We start from the raw sequence: 26,872 nt of genomic DNA, 5'->3' as shown, positions 1-26,872 counted from the left end.
AATTCTTCCTTCCGTTCGCGCGCACCCGCGTGGCCAACTTTAATATCGCTGGCCGCACATTTTGCATACGCAATTCTACCGTTTTCTCTCATTTCTCTGTTGTCCTCCTACCGATTCGACCAAGTTTGCGCGAATTATACGAAAGCGGCGAAAACGCTTTCGCGAGGGGAGGATGTGTTATCTCGCCGCCGCATAATTAACAGCGGGTTCTCTCGCGGAGGCGAGTTGAAGCGCGAGCTCGGCGCGAAGAGAATGCGCTCCGCCACTTTCTGAGCTTCAGTTTCGTTAACACGAGATGCAGCGCGCGTGCATTGCCAAGTACGGAGGAACGACTAAACTCTCTTCCCCGTGTTCCACTCTTCTCTCGCCTTCATTTTCTCTCGTGTTCTCCCGTTTCTCTTGACTTCCCGACTTTAGAGACCGGGTCTCTTTCTCCCCTTTCCACCCTGCAAATTGCTTCGTCGCCGCGCATACCCAAAGAAAAGTGTGCCGGCATGATACCACAACGGTAAGCGGCCCGCTATTGCCACTCACCGCTGGTCGTTAACTAACTTGTGCTTTAACACAACGCCCTTTTCACCCTTTTTATTTTTTCTTCTTTCTGCGGTAGCCAAAGAAGTAAGTGCCGTGCACGCTCAGACTGAACTTTATCTGTTTCTTTCCCTCCTCTCCTTCTTCTTTTCGTAGCAAATGAAATTTCCCGCGGGTTTTCCCCGTGTTACGAATTCGCGTCAATTCAACGTCGCGCGCGGATTAATTATGCGAGCCGAGGATTGAATTTAATCGCGAATACGCGACTACTGCTCTTAATAAAGGCAGGATAAAGGCAGGCTCTCTCCTACAAATCTGCTTCTTTCCTATTATTTTTCTATTACGCAAAGTGCAAATTTCTTGCGCGCTTGACGCGTCACCAGGAGGCGACTCGCGGCCTAAATTTTTGCCCCGGTATTCGGAGAACGCTGCGTTCGCTGTAATGAGAAAACTTTTCAAGTAATAAGAGACTGCACTTTGTCCGTAGTGGGACGACAGCATCGCATAGCTGTTCACTTGTCATCGTGGAGCGACAAGCGCGCATCCTCGTTATGCATCTGCGTCCCGTTCCGCGAATCAATCCGTCGTATATAATCAACGCGAGCGAGCGGACGAGGCGGAGATAGGCCGGAAATGATGATCCCGAGGAAGTTTCCTTCCCATCCTTCTTCTCCGTGCGCGAGATCCTCGCGAGAACGCGGTGGAACGCACAATGTACGCCGGCGATGCAAATCAAGCGGCAATCCGATGACGAGGACGACGACAACGACCATGTCGACGTTCCGCCTGTTACAAAAGCACGTCTAAGTAATAACTCGGGATAATCATCGAAGGTACCTCGTATACATCGCTCTTGTACGTCCGTGCCGCACAAAGAGAGCACGCGTGTGCCCGCGCACGTGCGCCATGTATATGCGTAAAAGTGAAATTTCATGTACAGGAGATACGCGTACTCCGCGTTGCAGTGCGCCAAAGAACATGCGTGTCAATGTATAGGGTGCTACGATGCACAATCTCTCAAGTAGTGCTACGCATAATTTTTCTAGTCGACGTTATCCGCGGGAAATGGTGGAAATAATCGCGCAACACATTTTCGCGTTTAACTCAACTGTCTGGACGAGGTCTCCTCTTTCTTAAGCATCTCCTAAGGGAAATGTGTGGACTGTTCTCCAACTGCTTAATCAAGTAATACAGTCGACAAGAGCATATCAAAGACACACGTTGAGACCTGAATCGTGATCTAAGCTGCAAACTGCCTGAGAGCAAGTGACTGAACCTTTTAAGATTAACTGGGAGAAAGATTTTCGCACAGGCCAAGGGTAAAAACTCGTTCCTGCGACCATAGATCACCTCGTAGGTACCGATATATGGCACGCAGATGCGTGCCAGGGCATGCTTGGGAGGCACGCGACACACAAGCGCGCACGGAATACCGCATCCCGTGCACGCGCGAATGAGACGCGCGGAATAACGACGGTTCTATGTCCTCGCGGCTCGCGCATCCTCATTATGCCCGCTTTTCCCCGACGTCGAAGGACGACGACGACGACATCGTCGTCATCGTCGTCGTCGTCGTGCTCGTAATTACGCGGGATGAAAGTGCGTGTCGCACGCGCGCACACACAGCTTCTTTCTCCTTTTCAGCGATGCATTATGCTCGCGTTCCACCACGATCTCTTGTGTTTCCCATGCGCGTCTCGTGCACGCGCGCTTTGTGAAATCCTCGTGGTGAATAATAAAGATGTTTCCCCGCGATATTCCCCGCGTACGTCAGATGGAGAACGTTCGTTAGGGAACGATCCGTCGAAGGGATTCGCGAGAGACCTGCCTCTCTCTCTCTCTCTCTCTTTCGCGGAGACGCGTTTTTAATTTTCAGGAAGTTAACAAACGACGCGGACGTAATTCGCGCTTCATGAAACTCGGATGCCTCCTGGGCACGCAAATGTACTCTCGTGTTTTCCCGTCGGAGCAAAAACGCGCGTGGAAACGCGGCCAACGCCGCGGTGGATTCTAACGAAGCGCAAAAAGCGGATGGAGAACTCCGCCAATCGTCCCGAGCGCGAAACCGCGATTAACCTAGTGAGAGTGCGCCGGTAATGGTTCTTCTTAGGTGCGATAATATTCCACCGAATCCCGTCGAGTGTCCTCGGGGCGACCCTTAGTAAGTCGCGACAGCGCGGAGTGCTGGTGGTAGGTTTACAACGACACCCGCGGCAAAAAGTCGCCGTATACGACGCTACTAGGTTTTGATTGCGGCGCCGTTGCCCGCGACGAAGCGCGAAGTACTATTCGCACGACTCTCCTATTCTGACCCAGTTCAATCTCGTGTTTGCCGACAGTGTGGCGCGTACACCGCGGCGCTTCTGCAACGACGGCTCTCGCGCCGACGAATAATTTACCTTTAGTGGAAAAGTTTAAACGGGCCCTCTCTTTCCCTCTCTCTCTCTCTCTCTCTCTTCGCGGCGTGTAGCGCGGAGCGCGCCTTCACCTCGGCTTCCTGGCATTTAGAGGGAGGTCGTTGGCCCCAGTCTCCGAGGGGCTGATAACACCGCCACCGGTGGCGGTTTTATCGCCGTCACCTTTCGGTATCTCGCAAAGAGTTATTTGCGTATTGCATCGAACGTTCATCCAAAAGAGAAACGCGAGCGGGACATAATGGCCTTAACGTATGAACCATGCACTATTTTAGAGGCTCCTTCCTGCTAAGAAACATAATAAAGATAGATTTCGCTGGAAACAAGGTAAATTTTTTAACAATACATTTCAGTTCGTAGAATGTAAATATAAAGGACAATAAATTACTACAGAATGTCGATCTGTTCCTCTATTACAAAATTCTGCAGTAATTTTTAAAATCTTCTACAATTTTCGTTCATTTTATACTCTTCAATTATGAGTAATTACAAAAACATATCGCAACAGGAAGATTTCGACAATTTTTCATTGGAGTTTCCCTACTTCCCGTCTGCCCTTGTCGAAATTTACCCGCGTGTCAAAGATTCTCTCTTTGGTTCACCGGTTCCTTCAGAGCCGAAGAGATGTGACATCTCCATTTTGAGTTTTGGCTCGTCGGTTTTCACTTCGGCATGTCGGAAAATCTCAACATCCCTCAGCAGGACTCGGCGAGCCGATCCCTCGTCTTTAAACTCAGGACGTTGCCCCGAGCGCGCCAAGGGGTTTGGTACCACTGGCACAGATGCATAAACGCACGGCACGTACGTGCGTACGTCCTCACGCACGCATATACGCACGCATGCACGTACGTACACACACGCATGTATGCACGTACGCGCTCACATGCTCGGTCTACACGCGCGCGTCGGAGATGCGTTGCGTGCGTGTACACGCGCAAGTACCTACACTACATGCAAATAAATATGCCATGCGAGGGAATGGGGGTGCGGGGTACACGAAGCTACCACACACAGCGGGGTGCAACAATAGGCCCTCAGTAGTTGCCATGGTAACACCATCAATCCCTTAGCAACAGCTTGAGATCTTAAAGCCGAGGCTTCACCGCGCTTTGTGCGATCATTTAATGACGGTGCGGCGTGCGCCGGCGGCCGGGCAGAAATCCGGGATCATGGTGGATTTGCGCTCTGTGCGCGAAAATAGCAGCGGCCGATGTGCGATGGTGCGGGGGGCAGGGGGGAGGATGGCGTAATCGAGCCGGTCGAAACGCACGAACGGTGCGAATAAAGAAGACTCCACGCGAGATGGAAAATTTTCGCGATAACGAGTCGACTGGCAGGCCATTAGCGTGGCCGTTTTCAACCGCGTCGCAGTTTGGTGTACTCATTTTTTGGACAATTGTGTGCGCTCTCTCGTGAGAGTTGTTGGCGTATTGAGAGAAAATTTCGGGAGTTCTTCGAGGAACTGATCAACGTTCATCAGTAGATACGTTCGCGCTGGCAATGATCAGCTGGCAGCTCGGAGTTCATAATTAATGGATACATCGTCATTAGCGAGTGTATATGATAATTTATGCGGAGGAAGTACGCAACTCAGATAGGTATGTCGCGCTAAATTGTTTTATGAAAATGTAGCACGTTTAGTAATGAGCTCGCGAGAGTATATAGAAGAGAACTTTAGAGTGTTAAGATTTATACCGAGGTTGCGGAGTTTATAATAGATGGCCACATAGCTGATACACACACTCAGACACACACACACACACACACATACGAGTATGCAAACTTTATTGCTTCGTAAATTGTCAACTGCAGTGACAGGAAATAAGCGTATGCAGCCGGTAATTCCTGCTCTAGATTGATTACTTTGAACGAGACGAGAGGAAGTCGGTAATTGAGTCGAAACCGCCTTTCTTAACAACCCCGCTTTTTTCTTTTTTTTTATCAAGCCCTGAGAACAGCTGTGAGAAATTGCGAGGATCACCAAGGAGAAGTGTCTCAAAGACGCTCCGGGATAGCGGAGGACGGCACGAGGAGATCCTCTTCCAATTTTCTTGGGAATTTATTACGCGAATTACGTGTGGAAGAGGCGGCTAATTAATAATCGTCGATCGACTCGGGAAGTGTGCATGCACGGGCACCCTCTGCGCGAGCAGTTTATCACTATTATTATCATATATGTGAAATAGCGGAAATAATTTCCAAGCATCACGTCTTCTTATAAATTAATTCTAAATACAATCGCGCTGAGGCCACTCGTTGCGAATTCGTCACTTGCAAATTCGCCCGTGACTATTATCCTTCTTCCAGCTCGTCCTTCTCGCGAATCCCCTCGTCCTGTCAGCCACGTCGCATCGGCGGTTCCTTCTCGAGCTGCTCTCGACGTCCTCTCATTAATTTCCGCCTACCTTAATTCTACCGGCTCGTTTCCTGCGCGCGGCTAAATAATAAAACGAAGGCTGCGGGCGTAGCAAAGTCGTGACTAAGTCGTCCGCTGCCACGGCAGTGCGCGTCCAAACGACGAGGAGGTCCTGCTAGGGTGAGAAAGAGGTCGGTCAGTCGGCTGGTGAGAGCAGGATCACCGGCCTTTTATCGTCCTCGTCCTAGCTCCCACTTTGCGTTCCTTCATCACCTTCGTTTTTTCCTGCAACCACCCCCGACCCCCGACATCCCGTCCGCTACCATGACTCTATGATTCACTCTCGTCGGAGCAATTACATATTTAACACGCGAAATTTTAACCAGAGACGCCTTTTTCTCGTCGGATTCTCGCACAAAAGGAAGGTCCGCTCGCTGTGTCGACGGATGCCGGATGCCCGTCGCGCTATCAGATCCCAGACTTGGCGTCACTCTTACATGACCGACGGAATTCTTGGTTAATTAGATCGCATTCAGCGGAGCGCGACTGGGTTGCAAATAGCACGCGATATCTAATCCGTATTTCGGCCACCTTTCGTTACCGATTGCCGCGTTTTGCGCAGCAAAGTAGCGAAAGTATCGCCGCATGTCCTGTCCTTTTTCGCGAAGGCGAATCGTGTAATTTCTCTCACGTCCCTCCTTCTGTTTTGGAATAATTTTATTTCTCTTTATTTATTAATATTTCATCTAATTTTCTTTGATATCTTTTTATTAATATTTTACTTTATATATAATATCTCTTTATTTAATATTTCTCTTACTAATTTCTCTTATATTGTATTATTGTAGGTTATTAATTATTAAATTAAAATCATCATTGATCATTAAATTCCGACGAACATCAGTCGTACGATATAAAAAACGCAATAAGCAGTGTTCGGAACGCAAATTCAGATAATTACATGGAGAGAGGAAATTTTATAGCGATAATTATTACAGGACTTTGTCACCGAGAAATAGACCGACATTCTGCAGTAATTTATTTTTCTTCTATTTGATATGTGCTCTACTCGTATGTGAACTACTAAAAACATACACAGAAAAAAGAATATTCTTGTTTAGAGGATATCTTTATTGTTGACATTTGAAATATAAAGATGTTAACAGTAAAGAGATAAACAAGAATATTTTTTTTTTCTAAGTCTATATAAAGAGTGAAAAGAATTTAAGCGAAAAAGAAAACTATAATCTTTCTGTGCAAACAATTGAATGAGTCGATTCAACCGTCAAAATCAATCGACCTCGGTGCGCGCGGGGAGTTACACAACAATAACAATATAGGTTTGAGCCTCGCGCGTAAGTCATAACAGTTACTGACGCCGAGCCGAGCACATCATAACACGTGGCGCGCTAATTTCCGTTATTCGTTATCAATCAAGCGATCGTGAAGCAACTTGTGACACTTCGTGCGTGATCGTTTTACTGAGATTGTCATGAACAAAAATAGTAATATAGAAGATTCACAGGGTGAATAGCACATGTATTTTCTATTATATTTAAACGAGAAATACAATCGGATTATCGTATATTCGATCGATTTATACCAAATAAATTCGCTTGATCACTGACAATACCGAATAAATTCGCTGCAACTGACCACTAAATTACTTTCTGTTTCAGACCTAGTGAAACTTGCTGTGACGTGGTTAACGCAGTACATACCGGAGGATCCGGTTCGGGCCAAGCAAGGTTGGCTCGAAGGTATGTTAACTAAATTCAAAGAATATTATTTGGTTATTTGCGATCAAATATTGAGAAACAAACTTCCTAAAATAACTTATATAAATTATTTGCAATTGCAAATTAAATTATTAAATTAAATTATATTATTAAATTATTTGCAATTGCAAGTGGCTGGTTATCTTATGATTATTATGAATCTTATGATTATACCACACTTATTATTACATATTACTACATTTTTGTTTGTTAAAATTGGCAAGTGTAATAAGAAAACGATATTTTTTTGTTCCAGAATTGAGTAGCTGAACGTGGCCAACCTTGATCAATAGTTTGGTGAGTCAGAAAAATGGGAAATTTTCTAAGGTGATGGTTTTAGCTTCTGAAATTTTGTTAAAATCAATGCAATTTGCTTTGCTCGTTAATATTGTTATATTTTTGTTGTGTGTTTACTGAATTGTCGAGCGAAATATAGTGGTGCGAGCTGAGTTCTTTTCGTTCTGAGAGACATGAGAATTTGCAAAATATATTTGAGTAATATCTGAATAATTTATTATGATTTGATTCATAAAAGTTGAATGTTGTGACAGTCACCAGGCATTATGATGTTATACCGCGTTTCATAAAAATTTCGAAGAAAGTACAATTAGTTACTTTTGAAAAATCGGTTGTACAGCTAATGGAACAAGTGAAAGATATACACGTTTCTACTTACGTTTATTCACCGTTTTATTCTTTGATAATTTTAAATCATTAGTTGAGTTTTTGTAGAATCAACGCATAATTAACACTATGTTACATTATACACAGAGATATAATTATTGTAACGTTTATTTGACATAACCGATTCATACTAATTTCGATTCATATTTCTCTCGACAGTTCAGTTTTCCAATATCGGACTTTGGTCGAATGAGATTCGACCTGTGAACTTCACAAGAATAATTAACGAAGCAATTAAGCGCTAGAATTGCGCCACAGCCGCAGAATTCACGACATTTTCACTCACGTTAGTAAATTTCGTGATTTTAACGTTTTCATTTACAAAGACATCAATTTCACGGTTGTCTCGCGTCTGTTGTTTGCTCGCGGACGCGTCAGCGAATTCGAAGATTGTCACGAAGTCCTTTTGTTCGATTCTTTTGACTTACATTATTACAATAATGTCAAACATAGAAATCTCGCGACAGCCGCGATTTTTATAAGCATCGATGAATTAGACGATCATCGCGACGTCTTGTCTCAATTCTTTTTGATCTACATTCACGTCACAATTTATGGTTTATTAGATTTCAGTCATTGAAGTATCTTTACAATAGCCGCGGTTGTTTCTTGCGTAAGAGATTTGTACGTACACCGCGACATTTCTTCTCGATTACTTAAATCTACGTTCCCGTCACGATTTACATTATACCGATTTCGATACCGATTTTGCTCGTTGAAGCAAAAATTCTACAACAGCCGCAATTATTTATCTGCGGCCACTTACTGCGGTCGAATGAGATTCGACCCATGAACTTCGCAGAATATTTAGCGAAGTAATTAGGCGCTAAAATTGCGCCACATACGCATACGTGGAACTCGCAATTATTTCGGTCATGTTAATCAACTTTACGATTATTGTAGTTTTAATTTTCCCATTCACGAAGAAAAGAATTTCGCGATAGTCATGCGATTATTGTTTACAGCCGCGCGACAACATTCTCGAGACGTGGAGATTTCGCGAAAATATCAATTGTTTACTTCGCGTTAATCGATTTTTCATCTCAGTTTTCAATCGTTTCAATTTTTCATCTTCGTTTCAATTTTTTTTTTTGCATTCGCGTTGCGATTTTGCAAGCGCGTTTCGTCACCAGCGAGTACGCTCTCGAAGTGTCGAGATTCGCCGTACTTAAATCGTCACATCCGTAAACGTCGTTAAAATAATTGTCTCGCGAGTGAAGTGCATCAAGAGGAATCGACTTGGACGACGCTGGACGGATGCCGAGCGACGCAGTGAATGATGGACGACGACGGACAACGTCGATGGACTTCAACGACGCATAATGGTGAGTGTTGAATTTTGAACACTCATAGAGTGTCATTAGCCGTGTGTACTGCATGCATATTCGTAAATCGCATTGATTTTCAACAAAAGTAGAGACAATTATACATAATGCTTATATTTTTTTTAAATACCATGAATACTCGAATGTTTTGATATCCGTGCAGTGACGTAGCCAAAGGGGCCTGAGGGAGCTGCAGCCCTCTACCCGAAATTAATTTTCTGGGTTATGCTAAATGTGAGAAAAATTTTTTCGAATGACTTTTTTTGTTCGTCAAAAATAAAAAGTACAGCCCCTCCCAAAACTTTTTTCTGGCTACGCCACTGTCCGTGTGGAAAGACGATCTTTTAATTTGAAGACTTTAATGGTATATTTTAGAGGTTAATTGGAGTCGAAAATCTTAACACGAAAGTCACTGATTAATTTCAATGCCTCACAATCCAGACACTATCGCGACTTGATATTTTCATATTAAGATTTTCAACTTTGATTAAGCTTCAGATTATGCACTGTTAAAGTATTATACGATCGTTTTCGCACGCCTTGTATAATTGTCATGCATGTACATATATTTTAATTACTTATTATATAATATTGTGCCATTTCATATATATTTTACGTGTGCTCTTTATTATGTCATATTTATATCATGCTTTCATATATTTTATTGCTTTCATATTGCTTATTTACTTATATGTCTGATTGCAAATATCATCTGTTGCTATATATATCGCTATCTTATCAATCTAGAAACTCTTAATGAATTTCGTAAGCCTTATACATGCACAAACTTTTTTTATAATCACCGTCAATCACATAAAAATTTGATTCTGACTCAGAGCCTTAATTAACACGTACTCGCTTACTAATCATATTAATCGAACTAATCATATATGTTAGGCATTCAACTTTTTATCTCACAAGCTACATTCCTCGTTTCTTCGCTTTGATTTGCATCAATTTGTTTCTTATCATGACTAAAGTAAAAATATTAATTCCTGAACACATATCTAATCCTTCCTGTTTTGACCTTTAAATATGGATATTTAATATGGATATTTAAACTTTCAACGTGGAATATACTCAATATATGTATATTTTATGTTGAAAGTTTAAATATTTGAGTTTAACGACCAAAATGAATTCAGGATTAAGTATATGTCCGGGTATTGATATTTTTACCTCACAGATAAAAATATCACGATATACAGGATGATTGTACCGTTATTGTAGAAGGCAGGTGCGTATAGACAAAAGATTCAATCTTGCAGGCCTGCGAACACTGAGATCTCATTCATTTTCTCGAGATTTTTCAGTCGAGTTCTTAAATGTTTCATCGCGTGGCGCAACGAACGATTCTGACGGTACGTGCGCGCACTTGCACAAACGCTCGCGTCAGATCGCTCCACACGCGCGCTAATTGAATCGAACCGATCGACTGCGCTAGCTGATTCACGAACATGATCGAGCATTCGTCGTGAATGTTTCAAAATACGAACGGCTCGGTGTTCGTTCCGAGCGCCACGAATACACATCTGCATGCAAATTGATTGATTTCTATGCGTTACAGGCGTCACCCGCAATCCTGTAAATTGATTCTTAATTAACTGTCAAGCACCGGACACACTTGAATCGCGCGCGTCCCGTGCGAATTGCATTGACGCAACGCACTAATGCATTCCGCGTGTATAATTAAGCATTTCGTCGTGCCGTTTTAATTGCGCGCGCGCGAGACGGAAATCGCGAAACCGTGAAGTACCCCACAAACGTTTCTATTTTAGAAAATATTTAAATTGTCTCGCGACGTCGACTCGACGCGCTTCAATTGAACTTTCAATTAAGTGTTCCCGCTGAATAGTTAACATGTCGATTAAACGACATGTTAAATTTGTCCATCCAAATTACATTTTATATTGTGTTTTTAATTACATTACACAGCGACGGTGCGATGTAATCCTTTTGATCGAACGTTAATCGAGCGCATCCGGGCGGCTTCATTATAAAACGATGCGAGTCTTCGCGGGGAGGGAGACGTAACGTTTCCCCCGATAATCGCGAATCCGATAATACGAGTGACGAGTGTCTCGCGCGTTTTCGGACGAGGTAAACGCACTCGCGATACAGATTCGCGAAGCCATTCGCCGCTTTCGACAACCGTATTCCCAGTTCGAAATTTTAGCCCTACTTCCAATCTGAACTTTCTGACATATCTGCTGAAAATATTCTAAAGTTCTGACATATTCTGAAGAACATATATTTAATATATATTTAACACATGAAAATTGAAGTCTTACTTAGCGTCTCTAAATAGTAAAAATGCACGAAATGCCACTTGCAGATTCCAAAGAGGATCCTTTTCGACAATACTAGTGGGTTGAATAGAATAAAAAAAGATTGATATAGATCTAGAGTATCAAAATCGGTGTTTGGAATAAAATATTGAGGTCAAAGGTAGAATCAAAATTTCAACCACGTTTAATACATGTGAAAACTGGAATCTTATTTAGTATCTTTAAGTGGCAGAAAATGCATGAAATGCCACTTATATGGGTTCTAATTTGAGGACCTCTCAGCAAAGTTAATAAGTTAAATAAAATCACAAAAAATTCATATACAATTCATATCACAATTTTTTCAAAATATGTTAGAACTTTAGAATATCTTCAGCAGATGTCAGAAAGTTCAGGTCAAAAGTAGGACTAAAATCTCGGCTAAAAACTGGGAATACGGTTGTCGAAAGCGCATGGCTTCGCGAATCTATACCGCGAGTGCGTTTACCTCGTCCGAAAACGTGCGAGACACTCGTCACTCATATTATAGACTCGTATTCGGGTTCTTAACAACTCTATCCTGCGCGAGACTCAACGGAAAGCGCGTTCGGGGATGTATTCGCGCGGTCGACGTGACGTTAAAGAGAACGAAGGAGAGAAGGACGAGGAAAACGAAAAGATCTAAAAAGAATAGCCGGTAAAGAGGGACGACGATATCTTTATTCTCGTCGGATCTGATATTTATGATGGGAGATGCGCGCCATCGTACGTCGGAGCAACAGGTAAATCGAGTAATCAAGCGTCGTTAAAAGAAACGGACAGCTCCTTGGCGCGCGATGACGTCGCGTCGATGCGATTTCATTACTGTTATCGAACGACCGCGAAACAGCCGCGATTGCTCTCGGGGCGATGCCTCTCCTCGGCGTCTAGGAGGATGCAACGCGAGTTAGGAGCGGGCAAATCAACGATGAACCGCGTCTATCTCGCGCATCTAGATACAATCTTGCCGATAATACACGCGAGTCTTGGGACTGAGTCGTACTTGTTGTTCGACGAAGACGCGCTTTCTCACCCTGATAGGCATATCTGTGCGCACGCGATCGACACACCGGCAATTAATCGTTTGCAAAAGCCGATCACCCTACGGGGAATTGCACCGAATGTTCGGGTCGCCGTTTACTCAAGCCGCGATTAGCTCCTTGATTATGTTTTATCGTAATGGCCGGATTTAGCGTCGAATAACAGCTTGGGGTATAAGTTATGATGTCGATTTCGACGACGATATACTCTCTACATTTCTTGGAATGGAATCTCATTCAAAACGAGTGAAAAGTGGCGATATTTTTGTTCGAAGCGAATGTGAAAACACTCATTTGAAATCGCAAGAGTGAATGTTCTCATTCATGTTTAGAATGCATTCTGACTTCGTATGAGTAGATGTTTCAATCGATTACAGTGAATACGTCTCTGTGACGATGGAGTGCATCAAATTCATTCTTCAATTTTGCGTGAAAATATTCTTCCGGTGATATAGAGTGTAGAATTCATTCTACATGAGTGGAAAATCATTCGAGTGACTCTGCACTAACTTAATATTTTTAGTGAAATGTTCCAAGAAATGTAGAGAGACTAACTGACGTTATTTTGTAACAAAGTTTTGCGATTGATCTAAAGTAATTTTTCATCCTCTCCCTCGTAAAGATCTAAATGCGAGTTCCACACATTACTTGAGTCACGACAGAAATATTCAACCGCGATTCTGCGCGAGTTTAGAGTCCGCGCGACGGATACTTCAATTATCCATCTATTATCTCCTTCGTTTCTCTTTTTCTCTGTCTCTCTCTCTCTCTCTCTCTCTCTCTCTCTCTCTCTCTCTCTCTCTTGTTCGCGCAATCAATTAACGTTAGCGTGGCGAAATAAACTGCGCATCCAAGGAAGTATCCACGCGAAAATCGCGGTGGCCCCTCGGGAAATCGATACTCCACGGGATACTCGCCGATATCGCCAATATCATCGCACCTGACAGAACCGCGTCTCCCTCAGAACGACAGGAGACCACGGTCCCCGAACGCGGTCGCCTTCATTTCCATACACACCCCAATCGACGCATCTCTGCCCACTGTTTTGTCCGCGAGAGCCGTCGCGAGGAGGGCGCGACTTGGAAATTGGCAGAACGCATCGCACGCCGCGGTGGTCCGGGCATTGATTAATGGCGCGCCTGTTGCAGCCCCGGTTACAATGCAATTTGCTTTGCGCGCGCTGCAACGCGCGCTATCCCGAAGAGCGCGCGCGCGCGCACGCTTTCGATAGCATGTTTGCCCGCTCTCGCGGGCGAGAGGATGACAAAGAGAGAGGGAGAGAGAGAGAGAGAGAGTGTGTGTGTGTGTGTTTGCAGCGAAGTGACAAAGCCGTGACAAGAGTGACACGGTGACATGGTACGCGCGACAACTAATTAATCATCCTGCGCGGCCGAACGCCGCCGTTGCACCGCGCTGCACTGCGCTGCACCGCGCTGCACCGCGTTGAGCGACGGTAGGGTGTGCGGACATGGATGCATGCGGCACAATGAATGCACCGGCATGCACCTACCGTCCTTTTGATTCTGCCGAGCGTTCTGTGACCCGCACTGCCGCAATTGCGTACACGCTCGTGCTTTGCGTCTTTGTTCCTTCGTGTGCGTCCTATTCTCTTGCGCGCTACGTGCCCATCTCTCTCTCTGTCTCTCCCTTGATTTCTCGTTCACTCGCCCCGCGGTTCATCTCTGTGTCTTCGTTCCGATCCGTCGTGTGTACTCAGTTTCGCACACCCGACAGCGCTCTCCCGTTCCAAACACCGATCGCCATTCGATTTGCCTATCGGCACTGTTGCAGATACGCGTCGAATCGTGTCACGCTTACTGGCCGGCGTGCGGTTTCATCATGGTGGACACGCTTTCTGCCGAAAGTACGCGATCGCGTACTGTTGGTTTAACATTAATTACGCACAGGCAAGTGGTCGAGATTAATGGCTGCGGTATGCCATGTAATATGTAATATCGGGAACACATTCGGCCGGTGTAATGTATTATAAGCGTCGGCAAGTAGATTACTGTGTAGTCTCGACGATACACCTCGGCTCGGCCGGCCGGCCGGCCGGCAGCAGCAGTCGATGTTAATGGATATTTTTCATTCACTTACCACGACCCAACGGGTTCGATGTATTTACGCCGATACTGCTTTCGAACGCAGGAATTAAACATGCCAGCAGGTGTGTGCTCTAAGTGTATTATCACAGCGGCGTTGTGGTGCACATTTTATACAAACGTGCAGTAATAATTTGATTTCCACGTAAAACGGTGCGCTCGCTATGACATTAATTATAACTTGATATCGTAACGTCGTTATATCTGCACGGCGAGATACGTACATCTCTGTCTCTCTCATTCATTCAACTCTCATCGAATTCTGTTGCAATATTCCAAATCTATTCTCTGCTATTAGCAAAGCACGTGATTTTGTTTATTTCCTGTTTTCTTTATATGTTATGTAATTGTTGAGCGCTTTCTTTAATTGTGCTGATGCAACTGCCGCTCTATTTACTCTCAACGAAATTGTGCTTTGGTTAACGATCTTGACGATCTCTCGTCATCCCTTGCAAAATTGACGTGCTTCTCGTGAGACTGAAGAAACAAATAAATATCGAAGTAGCCGCGGAATCAAAGAAATTCTCCGCGGATGGGAGGCCTATCCGGCAATTCGCGGAGATTTCGTTAAACTATTGATCTCAATTGCACCCGGGAGTTCCCTTCCCTGGCGAGATACACACCACTCGTCGTCGTGCGTGGCAATGTGCCTATCCGCACGTGTTCCATACACGCGTCCACAGCTGTATACGTGTGTGAGTCGCAATACACTTCGCGTCGTTATTTTCTCTCGTCGCCGGGTCTCTCTCTCCACTTCTCTCCTGCACTTTCTCTCATTTCGCTCGTCTCTTTTTTTCCCCGCATTTTCCCGGGCCATTAGTGCCGGAGGAAGACATCAGCTTCCACTCAGTGATTACCGGAGAAGCGAATTTGCATAACACACGAGTCGCACGCGCGCTCGCGCGTTACCGCCATTTACATTTTATTTTAATCGCGGTAATCGATCGAATCGTCGTCTACTACTCCCCCGCAACGACCTCCGGACCCCACAAAACGAGAGACGGAGGTGGTGAGCCGATCAGCCAGCCGGTCGAGCAATCGGCGACGGGCGGGGGCCGGTGGTTCGGGCACTTTAAATAAAAATAAAGTGTGTCGTGGGCGCGTACGAGCGGATACGCATTAGCGATTGGGGTGGGAGGGGCAGGAGCGAGCTTTAACGAGTTGCGAACTTTTCTCCACCGTTGCAATTCGCCCATGTGGTTCGATTTCGAGACTTGCGCGACACGGTGGCCTGCGCGCGTAGGAGGGCATCGATTGTTGTCGTGATATATCGCGGCGTTTCGCCGCAAAATATCGCTCAGCAAATCTCCTCTTTCTAGTTTCTTCCTCGTCATTCGCGAGTCGATTTCTCCGGAACATTCCGCGGTCGCGTTTGCGTCGGTGGGTATCTCTCCCGGCTGAAAAATCATCCCCTCGATGATCCAATCGGAATGATACATCGAGTCTCGTTGGGCCCGGCTAATTTATTGGAACGCTAACTCAAAGTCCAGCAGTTAACGTCAGACGAAGCGTCCAGCCGGGATACTTATAAAAGTACCGGCAACTTCCTCGCATGATAAAACCGCGCCGTCGTAGACCTCTCGTAGCAAAAGCGAGAGAGAGAGAGAGAATCAGGAGATAGGAATAACTTTGGCCGCGCATACGTCGTATTTGTGTGCATTACGGGAATTGGACGGCGACGCTGTTGGTTCACGCATTGCCTACGGGAACCCCGAAGTATCGCGGCGGCTCGAGGAGGCGCACGACCTCCGGGCGACCCCGAAGTACCGTCGTCGTCGTCGCCGTCGCCGCAGAATTCATGTATTTTCTGGATAATAATTTCGTCGGATGCTTCCCTCTTCTATTACCGGCCACAAATTACGGCGGGCACGGGCACGGCGGTAGTTTTGATATACGATCCATACTCCTCCGCGATCAAGCGCGATTTATATGGTGCAACAATAACGTTTACCCTCCGTACTGGAGTATCCCCCGTGTATATCACCGACGACAGTTTTACTGTGGCGCGTAACGCAACGTAACGGGAGCGAGAGAACAAGAGAGCGAGAGAGAGAGAGAGAGAGAGAGAGAGAGAGAGAGAGAGAGAGAGAGAGAGAGAGAGAGAGAGAGAGAGAGAGAGAGAGAGAGAGAGAGAGAGAGAGAGAGAGAGAGAGAAGGAGCGAGAGGGAAGGAGCGAGAAAACCTCGCCGGCGAGTATTACGTGTATATAATCGTCGCGGCTTTAACGCGGATTATTTGCGCTCGCGATCGTATTACATCGCGCGCGTTCGTTATTACGCAACGCGTAAGCGCGCATATACCGTCGACCGTAATAAATTACCTCACGACACGCGCTCGCGCCCCGAGTTTTTCGCACTCTTCGCGTTGGCGCGATTAGTTAACGCGGCTTCAATTACCTTCTTAAATTCACGAGTTCTCCGGCCGTTTGGGGCGATCTGTCTATAAATCAAGGATCATTTCACGAAATATTCGGAACTCAGCATTGAGTATCCTCCGAATTTTTCAGAAGCACGACTAGAAAGAAGGATACATAAAATTGGACAGCTTTTAATCTAAAAATATAAATTATGTAATCTTGCGTTTTTTGAGTCGCTTTTGTTCTAATTATTTGATTACTTTAGTTTTATAATTTTTTTCACTGAATATCCTAATCAGAGTGAGATACCTTTACTCGTAAGACCCATCAATGACACCGAATGCGGGAGCAAAAGCGAGCACGAGTCGTTCGGTCGAAACGGATTTATTTCACGCGGCAATGTGACTCGAACGAACCGCTATTCCCGACGGTGTATCCGTTTCGAGATGCGTGTCGGGCGTATTGTTGTAGCACATTTCGATATTAATCGTAATTGAAGCATTTAATGCCCGGTAGCGTCGATATTCCAATAATTCAGTCCCTTCCTGTCACGGGGTGTAATGGTGTGAGGTGCAAGGGTTCGATTCCCGTGGGATCTGGTCCTTCTCGGTTCTGCGGCAATGCATCACTCTGTCCGCAGCCCCGTAACTCACCGCGCGACTCACGCTCGTCCGCACGCGCGCACACTCACGCACGTACGCACGCACGTACGGTCAATAAACACACGTGCATACGAGGGCGGCGCGTGTGTGCGTCACGGATGCGGCATAGCGATGGAAAGACGGGGTCGAACAGATATATGGCCTGAAGTGAACGACGTATCTAATCTAACCCTTCTGGACAAGATACTCCGTGATGGCCGAGGGGGTTGGCCGACCATGCGTTAACCATAGCCCCTGGGCGCAACCAAGTGTAATCTAAAATTACAAGAATCCACCATAGGCTATGTTGGCTGACCGACCGGTCGGCGCGCCATTTGTCACGCGCCGCGACAATTGTTATCGACAGCGTGTGTCGGGGGCCGCGTCGACAAAAATATATACACACGTCGCGAAAAAGTTCCGCGTCGCGACGGTGCTATCAGCGGCTATCGGACGTGCACACAGCCGGGGTGCATGCTGGGCGCGCGTCAGCCGACAGTTCGATCTGTCAATCGCGCGCGAAGTCGCAGCGACACGGGAACCGTCGCCGGGAGACAGCTCGTGACGTTCCATTACGTGCCGCAGCAGCTAACGCGGTGTCAGCTGATTGCGTCGCTTATAGGCGTCGGCGAGGATGAAATACACTTTCGAATGCACTTTGCGAGAATTCCGCGCGCGTGCCTTCGGAAGGCGATCGAACATTTCCGCGAGACAGAGGGGACCATTTTTTCGGTCGGGGACCTCAGCGGGATGTAAAAACGGTGAAATCGATGCGACGGCCCGGAAAGCTCGGCTCTCCTCGCGTTTTTCCCCCGTCATCCTCCGACTCGAATAACCCCAAAGGGGAACCATTAGGCTTGACACAATTGCACCGCGGGTGTCCAAGCGAGAGCGATTAACGCGAGATGAAGAGGAGAATAAGCGCGCGAAGGGAAAACGAGGGAAAGAGAAAGAGAGACGACGGGTGTCGACGAGCTTTCTTGTTATCCATTATCGGCCGGCGGCCTCGGCGAAAGTGAAATGATAACCGCCAACTAGAATAATGATTCGAAATGGGCGCGACCGGGTAGATGCCATCGGCAGATAGAGCCCGCATCGTGGCATCTGCTACGTCCACTTTTGTCACGGCGCTCGCAGCCGATGCAGATTCGGCCGATAAGAATAATGAACGAAACGGTCCGCGCGTGAACGCGTGTGAACAACGGCGATTCGCACATCCGAGAGTTGGATTCGCGCGCGCGAAAATCTCTGTCATCGCGAACCTCCCACCCGCAGCGCGACCTCGCGTTCCGTGTGCCGACATGAATGGTCGACACTGACCTACCCACGGGATTCCCGCCGCGGTCTTCCGGAACACTTCGTATCGCCCGGGGATGATCTGCCCGTATTGTAAAATTATGCCGCGTGTTGCAATAACGTATGCTAATAGGTGTACGCGTGACCGTGGAACGAGCGCGCGACATGTGTCGTCGGTGTCAGACGAGGAGACGCGCGAGTAGAGAAGCGCGAATATACTTTGCGTAGGTCGGCGAGAAAGCTTATAAAAAGGAAATTTTCTCTTCATTAAACGCTATAGTTGTAGCTCTCGGAAAATTACGAAATTAATCCCTTAAAAATGACAGATTCTGGAAAATAGAAAAATGCGAATTCGAACGTTGATGTCCATCCTTTTTATTCAATAATCAATCGGCATATAACGCTCTCTTTAGCGACAGATAATCATTCTAATCCTATTAAATTGGGGGAGATGGGGGTTCAACCGAATGTTGAAAAGAAACAATCTACCGGGATTCGTCACGCACAGCGCGACACGTTACCCGTGAACACGAGAACACCTTGATGACTTCCACTTCGGGCGTATCCTCCGTCGAGCGTAGCTCCCCAGCGCGACGATTAACTGTACCAAGCATGGGAGCAAGACTTGGTCTCGAGGTATAAAGCGGGCCATTTAATTTTCGTCGCGACGGTAGGGGGGAATAAACTTCCTGTAATTAATTATATCGACGTCGGAATGGCCGAGCGAGCGGCAACGGCCACCACCTCTCGTCGGAACGATCCGATCCGCCAATATGTCCGTGCGATTTTCGTGCAGCGTGTCGCGTCGAGGACTCCAGGACGCGCGGCAGGAAGTGGTGCCTGCGCATTAGTCACGGACCATTTTGCCAGCAGGCGTGACGGGCGTGCGCTCCTTTTATTTTCTAGCGTTAATTCGTGCCGCCCTTGCTCTCGTGACGACGACGTCCTGTCTCCGTCCGCGCGCCCCGCTTTTTCCCGCGCGTTTTAAAATCCCGCTCGGCGGGCCCCACGAGCGCGCGCGAGGTCGACCGGCCACGTGGCGGCATAGGGGTGCATCATAATGCACTCGTTGCCATCGTCGTCGTCGTCGACGTCGACGACGTAACCACCGCTCGTCTCGATCTCGTCCTCCTCCTTGTCGTCGACCCAGATGCATACATAATTAATGCCGTCTATTAACAGGACTCGCTAATGGGCCTAACGGCGCGTGAGCGCTCGACGTTTTACGTGCGGATGGACGCTTGAAATGGCGGTGATAAATATTGATGAATATTTCGTGGAGAGTCACAGATACTTTCTCGGTAACGTAATGGGCCGACGCGGTCAGCAATTATATTCAATCCGTTGCAGCGTTAAGGCGCGAGACAGCCCTTTTCGATGTCAGTGTTTGTGCTCGCTGGCTCGACACAAGGTACTCGGCGTGCCGATAAGAACGATTCGAGCGCGGTGTTCGCGATGTAATACTAAGTAGCCGAACGGCTATCGTGCATGTAGGACAAGTATCTAGATTGGCGCGACGGTTTGTTTCAATTAAGCGCACAAATAGGGCTGATAGGGATAATTGCATCTGCGAAGTAGACGAGAGGCTAACTGGCTACGGTGCAACGCCTCGTTCTACACGCAAGCATGGGATCGGTTGCGTGGGCGCTAAATGAATCTCATAGACGGCTCTCGTCTGCTCGTCGCCGTTGTTGTCTACTAACCCTTACAATCTGGGAAGCCGCTGCAATAGTGCGTAATTTTGCGAAACAAGCACAATTATTATTATCGTTATTGTTATTATATTATCCATCTTTTTTACGCAAATCAGTGAAAAAAGAACTTATAAGATTAATAGGCTTTTTAAAAATTAGAACTCAAAAGAAATAACCAACATATTTGTCATACAAATTTTTCATATTATATTAATTAACAAACTTGGAAATTTATGCAAATAATAATTGATATTTTGTTTTATATTTTTATTTTTTTTTATCATCATATTATGTATTTTTGTATATTTTTTTATCAGAAATAATCTATGTTCTTCCATGACTTTTAATACAGAAGAAGGTTTCTATATGATCGAATAAGAAAAGTTACTGTACGATCCGGGAAGCCATATATATATATATATATATAATGGTATAAATAATATATAATATATATATTATATATATAGTATATAGTATATAGCATATATATATATATATATACATATATATATATACTATATATATAGTGGCGCGACGGGGGTCTCATACTGTTTACTAATTTATCTTTTGATATGCACGGAGAAGTTTTAGTTCAATGATTATAAAAGTCACCGTGAAAATCGTTCGGATTGTAAGGGTTAATAAAGTGAGTTAAATGTGTAACGTGCAACGTAATGTTGCGAGCGTGACAGGTCAAACAAAATTTTAAACTGCACTCGCGGCGCGTAGTTGTACAAAAATAGCCGCGGTCATAAGAATCACGCGTATTGTTTCACACTCGTTCGCTCGAGTCGCGCACATCAAACGCGCGACAGCAGAAATTCCACTAACGAGCCGCAACGTTCGCGTTCAAATATTTACGAGAGCGTCGGCACAAAGGCCACAGCGTCGCGGATACGAAAAGCATGGTAAAAAGGGGTGCGTTGTCGTGCTCAGCGAGGGGTGAGTCGTATCGTCGCGATGATCAAAATGATCGAAAGGTGGCAAGAGTAAAGTCGACTAACTCAGCGCGGAGAGAGAGGAAGAGAGAATGTCGCGAGAGCGAGCGGGGGGTAAACCGTAAGCAAAGTGAATCTCATTAGTCGTGCCCCGATGCGTGTCGGCAATGGCGAGGTGGGTCGGGGGCCTCACTTTGATGTCAAACGAAGTGCCCTGGGGCCGCAACTCCGCGCAGCATACCGCCGTTATTGTTATTACGAACCGAGGCCGTTTCTAATTATCGAGAAGGAACCGGAAGTCGGCGCGCGACTCCACCGGGTCTGGGCGGCGCTTGGCGGGGGTGCCGAGCCACGGGGATGATTCCGGTGCGCGTCGAGATGACAGACCGAGTGACTAGAACCCTCCGTCGACTCGCCGCCACCTGCGTTTCCCCGATAAACGCGTTTGCCGGCCGGCAAATGATGGATTTTCGGGCGCGTTTGACGCGAAGCTAATAGGGCCGGATATATCGGGATGATGCGAATTGTATGCGTTGTCTCCCCGCGGACGTGTGACGGCTTTTAATGAGGCTCGAGCCCGCGTCTCGTGTCGCATGTCGATTACTCGTTCACGAAGAAGAAGCACGAACGGACGCGGTGCACGAGCAGGTTGCCGGGATTGCCAGGATCGACATGAGCCGCGTATTTATCGTCGATTATTCTCGCTTAACGAGCGATCCATCATCCTACAGGCGCTAATGCACGCGTGTTCCTCTCATCAGGCTTGCAAGCGAACTTCTCCCGGAGAAAAAGTCCCTCGCGAGCTCTCTCTCCCCTTCTCTCCCTTGAAGAACGCGGAAACTCGCTCGCATCTCGAATCTTCCGTTAGCGCGCGTTTTAATCGCACGTTGGGGAGCGGCGACACGGAGTATAAATCCGCGAAGGCGCGCGCGCGCGCGCGAGACACATGTCACACCGATTGCACATCCGCTTCCGTCGCCGGTGGCCCCGGCTGCGCGCCATTATAAAATCGGCCCCGCGAAAGGAACGTAATATTTATTGCCGGCTTCCGTTCAATTAGGGGTTGACACGGGGCCGAGTAGGGGTCGACCTCCACCAGCTCTCGCTTGTCGATGCTTTCGAAATCTATGTTTCCACTCGTCCTCCCCCTGCCCTTGTCGCCACTACTACTACCACTGCTTCGCAGGGGCGCTCGAATTTATACATTGTTCGCTCTCCCCTTCCGACCCGGGACGACACTCGCGAAACTGCTCGAGAGCTGCCTTTTTTCTTTCTCTCGCGGCGCGGAGGTGGACGGGGTGTGCCGAGAGCGTGGGGAGGGCTTTGTAAATAACCGCTTTCTCGCGACAGCGATCGGGATGTATTTGTAAGCGATATCTAGGGGAAGGAATAATAGATGACTGCGCGGAGATTGCGAGTGAGAAAAAGTCTCTCCGCGAGATACATCAAATTCGAGTTCCCGAATGAGGGAGTTGAAAATAACGTGAGACGGTCGCGTCTCGCAGCTGTATCGCCGCTGCCCACTTAGCTCCTCATTCCTACAAGCACGCGCGAAGCAGGGATCAATAAAATGCTATCGCGTGTGAGATTAAAGCGTGCAAATTTTAATTAATCTTTCAGTTCGAACGGCCAAGACGGATGTCTGATAAAATTGAAGAAGTTCGCATCGAGGTCCCATGGTGTAATGGTTAGCACTCTGGACTTTGAATCCAGCGATCCGAGTTCAAATCTCGGTGGGACCTAACGGTGCAACCCAACTTTTTTTTTTATTCATAATTAACCCCACGAAGGTCTCGTTACACGCACTTTACAATGTGCATATCGTCCGCGCGCATTTCAATTTTTCTCTTTCGTAAATTGTTGCTCGTTGTGTCGTGTTACGCATTTTGCGCGTCTTGTGAGACTCTAATTTGTGCAATTCGAATGCTCTCATATATATCTTTTGTACAATATGAATTTATATAATTGGAAGATCAAAGGACTTTATCAGCACGTAGGGAAGCGAAATTATTTAGGCAGACAATCGGTACAACAGTACTAGCGCTTATCAGTCAGTGTCAATGCGCTAATTGCGAAAGTCGCGCTCGATCTTCGGGTCGGAATCGCTCAATCAGCGATCACGCGGCATCCAGTGCGTTCCAATGCACACATACACACGTCCGTTCATTTATCGTCTGCGCGTAATCGTCGAACGATCCGCGCGAGGCCCGGCGTTATCGCGCTCGCCCGCGAAACGCACCTCTCGTTCGATTCCGCGCTGTCCATCAGCCCCTTATCTCCCGAATCACTGCCGGACGTGTCCGTGACTCTTTTATTACCTGTCGTTTCGCGGTCGGTGTCGCCGTAACGGCGCGACGCGATAATGCCGATAATCCGCGGGGAAAACAGGAGGAAGCGCGAAGAGAGAGAAGAGCGAGCGCGAATCAAAATGCGCGGAGAAGTACGCGCGATCGGTTCTCTCGCGGTTGATACGCGAGAGATTAGAGGACTGCGACACACACGAGGGTGACTTCCCTCGTGATGAACTCTTATAATCATCACAACGCGAGATAATCGCGATAACGAGATCTTTATTCAATTCTTTATTTCAATTATTTTTTCATTCTTTATTTTCAATTATTTATTCATTCTTTCAATTGCATTGGGAAAGCAAATGTGTCGTATTGAATTAATCATTAAACTTGCATCATTAGCGATGCAAATTTTTTGTTGCATTGGTGCAGCAACAAATTTACTCAAAGCCTCAGATTTTCATATTGCTTTCATATCACATTTTACGTATTATTTTAAGTAAATTTTGATTATCTTTTCGTATTCTATTTTGCATTTTTGTTTCGATATTCTGCGTGACAAATGAGTCACTCGTATGCAATCTTTGCGAATTGGTTAATAACCCGAGTCGAAATTTTGACCCTATGTTGAACCTTGAATTTTACATTGCAATAGGAGCTAAGATAGCAAAGTAGGTTTAATTCTAATGATATTATTTACTCCTACTTTGACCCTAATGATTGAAATTTCCGCTTTCGCTTTCTTTGACGTCAAAGTAGGTTGTATAATAATAGGATCTTAGGGAGCAAAGTAGGTTGCGAACCTCTATTGAAGCTTTAGCTCCTACATAAAATATATGTATTTTATAAAATATTTAAAAAATTTAATAAATAACGAAACAGAAACGTCAAATAGCATACAAAATATACATTTTATTTGTTGCATATATTTTAGACATTAGAGTCAAAGTGGGAATAAATTATATCATTACAATTAAACCTACTTTGCTATCTTAGCTCCTACTACGGGATAAAATTCAAGGTTTAACATAGGGTCAAAATTTCGACTCGGAAATGAGTGCCAATTTCGTCAAAATAGGTTTCACCTAGATTGTAGATTATCTAAGTAAGCTCAAACTATTTTAAGAGCGTCAGAGTAGCGTTAAAATTTTGACAAAATAGAGTTAAAGGTTCAAAAGAAAAGTTAATTAATCAATATCCTCAAAGTAGGTTTTACCAAGGCTACAAACCGTTTAAGTAGGTGCAAACTATCCCTAAGAGCATTAAAGTAGTATCAAAATTTCGACTCGGGAAAGTTGCTGTCAAATTCACATATATCTGTTCATCTGAGTCTCGATTTTATCCCGGTGAACGCGATCGCGATGCGCCACGAGAGAACCATGTTCGTTTACGACTACCCTGCGCGAATCCCGCGTCTACAGCTAAGGGGAAAAAAAGAAAAATCCAGCGCGTTATAAATTTCTGGAGTGTCTTGCGTAACTTTACGATCCGAAAGTTTTTCCGGACAGCGGGGAGGGAGGGGGGAATAATTTTACGCGAACGAGCACGCGCACGGTCGTGCGTTTCTATTTGTCTGTGTCGGACGAGGAGAGGAGAAGACAGCCGTGGAAATGCCCATGCTGCTTTATCGTAATCTGCGCCGGGCAAGTGTCCGCGGTACGTTTATCCGCTGACCGTTTCGCGGCGCGCATAAAGAGCGGCTTTACGATCCCGCCGAGACGGCGTATTGTCAGGTGGGCGGACACGCAAAAGCGCGTTCGTATATCCACTCCGCAGGTGGCTCTGTGTACATAGGGCGTCTCGCGAAAATCGGCCGCGAATCCTCCAAAAGTGCTCATGCGATTGCTACCTACTTATATAGCATTATTTCAGAATAATCAAGCAATTATTACATAATACATAATTTACATACGAATAACATATTATTTTTTTATATAATTTATATCCAATTTTTATCGTAGAATAATTGATTTTGAATTGATCAACCAATCATTACACGATACATAATTTTATATGCGAATTCCTTGTAATTTTTTTCGTATAATTTACATCGAATTCCCGTCATAGAATAACCAATTTTGAATTTACTATTATTTCAAAATAATTAATTATTTTTTGTGTTTACATAATTTGCACGCGAGTTACACATAATTTTTACCTAATTTTAAAGTAATTAATATCTTATTTCAAAGTAATTGAGCAATTATTTTAATTTTTCTGTATAATTTTATTTTTATATGTGATTTTCATCATGGAATATTTAATTTTGAATTAATTGATTATTAGCAATCTGTGCTTGGTTGGTCTTCCCGAAGTGCGTCGATGACGGCTCTTATCGCGATCTTGAATTTTCCGGGACACCGTGTACGTCGTACCCATACGTAGGCACGTCGCATACATACGTTACGACGGATATACAGGGCGCTTCGCATTGTACAGGCATTAGCGCGGGGAAAGAGAGAAAAAGGGGAGGGAGAAAGGAGAGAGAAATAGATAGATAGATAGATAGAGAGACGATGGAAGCGTGCGCGAGTCGCGAGTACGAGGATAAGTGCGGCCGCGAGGGGCTTGCGGAGCGGCATCCATTTAAAATGCGGATACGATACACTTTTTCCCCGTCTAGCGCTTTTTCCGCCAGGTCCGTTTTGTAAACACACAGAGGCGGTGGGCTTAATGGCGCGCGTTTATGCCGCCTCACGCGCTCTCCTCGTCGCCTTGTTGCACGAACGTTTCTGTGCCGTCGCCACAGGCGCTGCGTATACTCCCGCGCGATGATTAATTAAAATAGCACGCGGTTAGAGCAGTTATATGTACAGTCATGGTGGTAGGCTCGATCGGATTAGATAAGCGCGTGTCGCACGCCGATGTCGAACGCGGTAGTCGAGGTCTCTCGGCTCTGTCTTCTCGAAGAGTTATCATCGCGGTTTATCGTCGATTATCTGCGAATCCTATCAAGTGTAAGAATTTTAGAATACATATATTTCATTTAGACGTTGCGCAAGATATAAGATTCTTGTACAAACAGAGCGCAGGTATTGTCGTTCTTTTTTCTTTTGTATACTCAGCGCGCGCTCTCTCTCTCTCTCTCTCTCTCTCTCTCTCTCTCTCTCTCTCTCTCTC

General features: G+C 45.9%; 1 protein-coding gene, 1 long non-coding RNA gene and 1 other non-coding gene across 3 annotated transcripts in view; all 3 read left to right on the top strand.

Moving 5' to 3' along the window:
* LOC116845258 overlaps positions 1-26,872 on the top strand; it is a 366,503-nt gene that overhangs the window by 74,521 nt on the left and 265,110 nt on the right. The window contains exons 8-9 of the long non-coding RNA XR_004378220.1: positions 6,981-7,061; positions 7,336-7,376. This is a non-coding gene — a long non-coding RNA (uncharacterized LOC116845258). The remainder of the gene's footprint in view (positions 1-6,980; positions 7,062-7,335; positions 7,377-26,872) is intronic.
* LOC116845256 overlaps positions 7,410-26,872 on the top strand; it is a 53,457-nt gene continuing 33,994 nt past the window's right edge. The window contains exon 1 of the mRNA XM_032817740.1: positions 7,410-9,088. The gene's annotated coding sequence lies outside the window, so the exon portion shown is untranslated. The remainder of the gene's footprint in view (positions 9,089-26,872) is intronic.
* Positions 23,132-23,203, top strand: Trnaq-uug. Its single transcript has one exon. It is a non-coding gene; the product is annotated as a tRNA-Gln (tRNA).

This window comes from Odontomachus brunneus, unplaced genomic scaffold, assembly GCF_010583005.1.
Source record: "Odontomachus brunneus isolate Ranch 3 - 2012 unplaced genomic scaffold, Obru_v1 Obru_scaffold_050, whole genome shotgun sequence".
In the NCBI taxonomy this organism is placed as follows: domain Eukaryota; kingdom Metazoa; phylum Arthropoda; class Insecta; order Hymenoptera; family Formicidae; genus Odontomachus; species Odontomachus brunneus.
The sequence above is the reverse complement of the archived record's forward strand: the minus strand, read 5'-3'. Positions and strand labels throughout refer to the sequence as shown.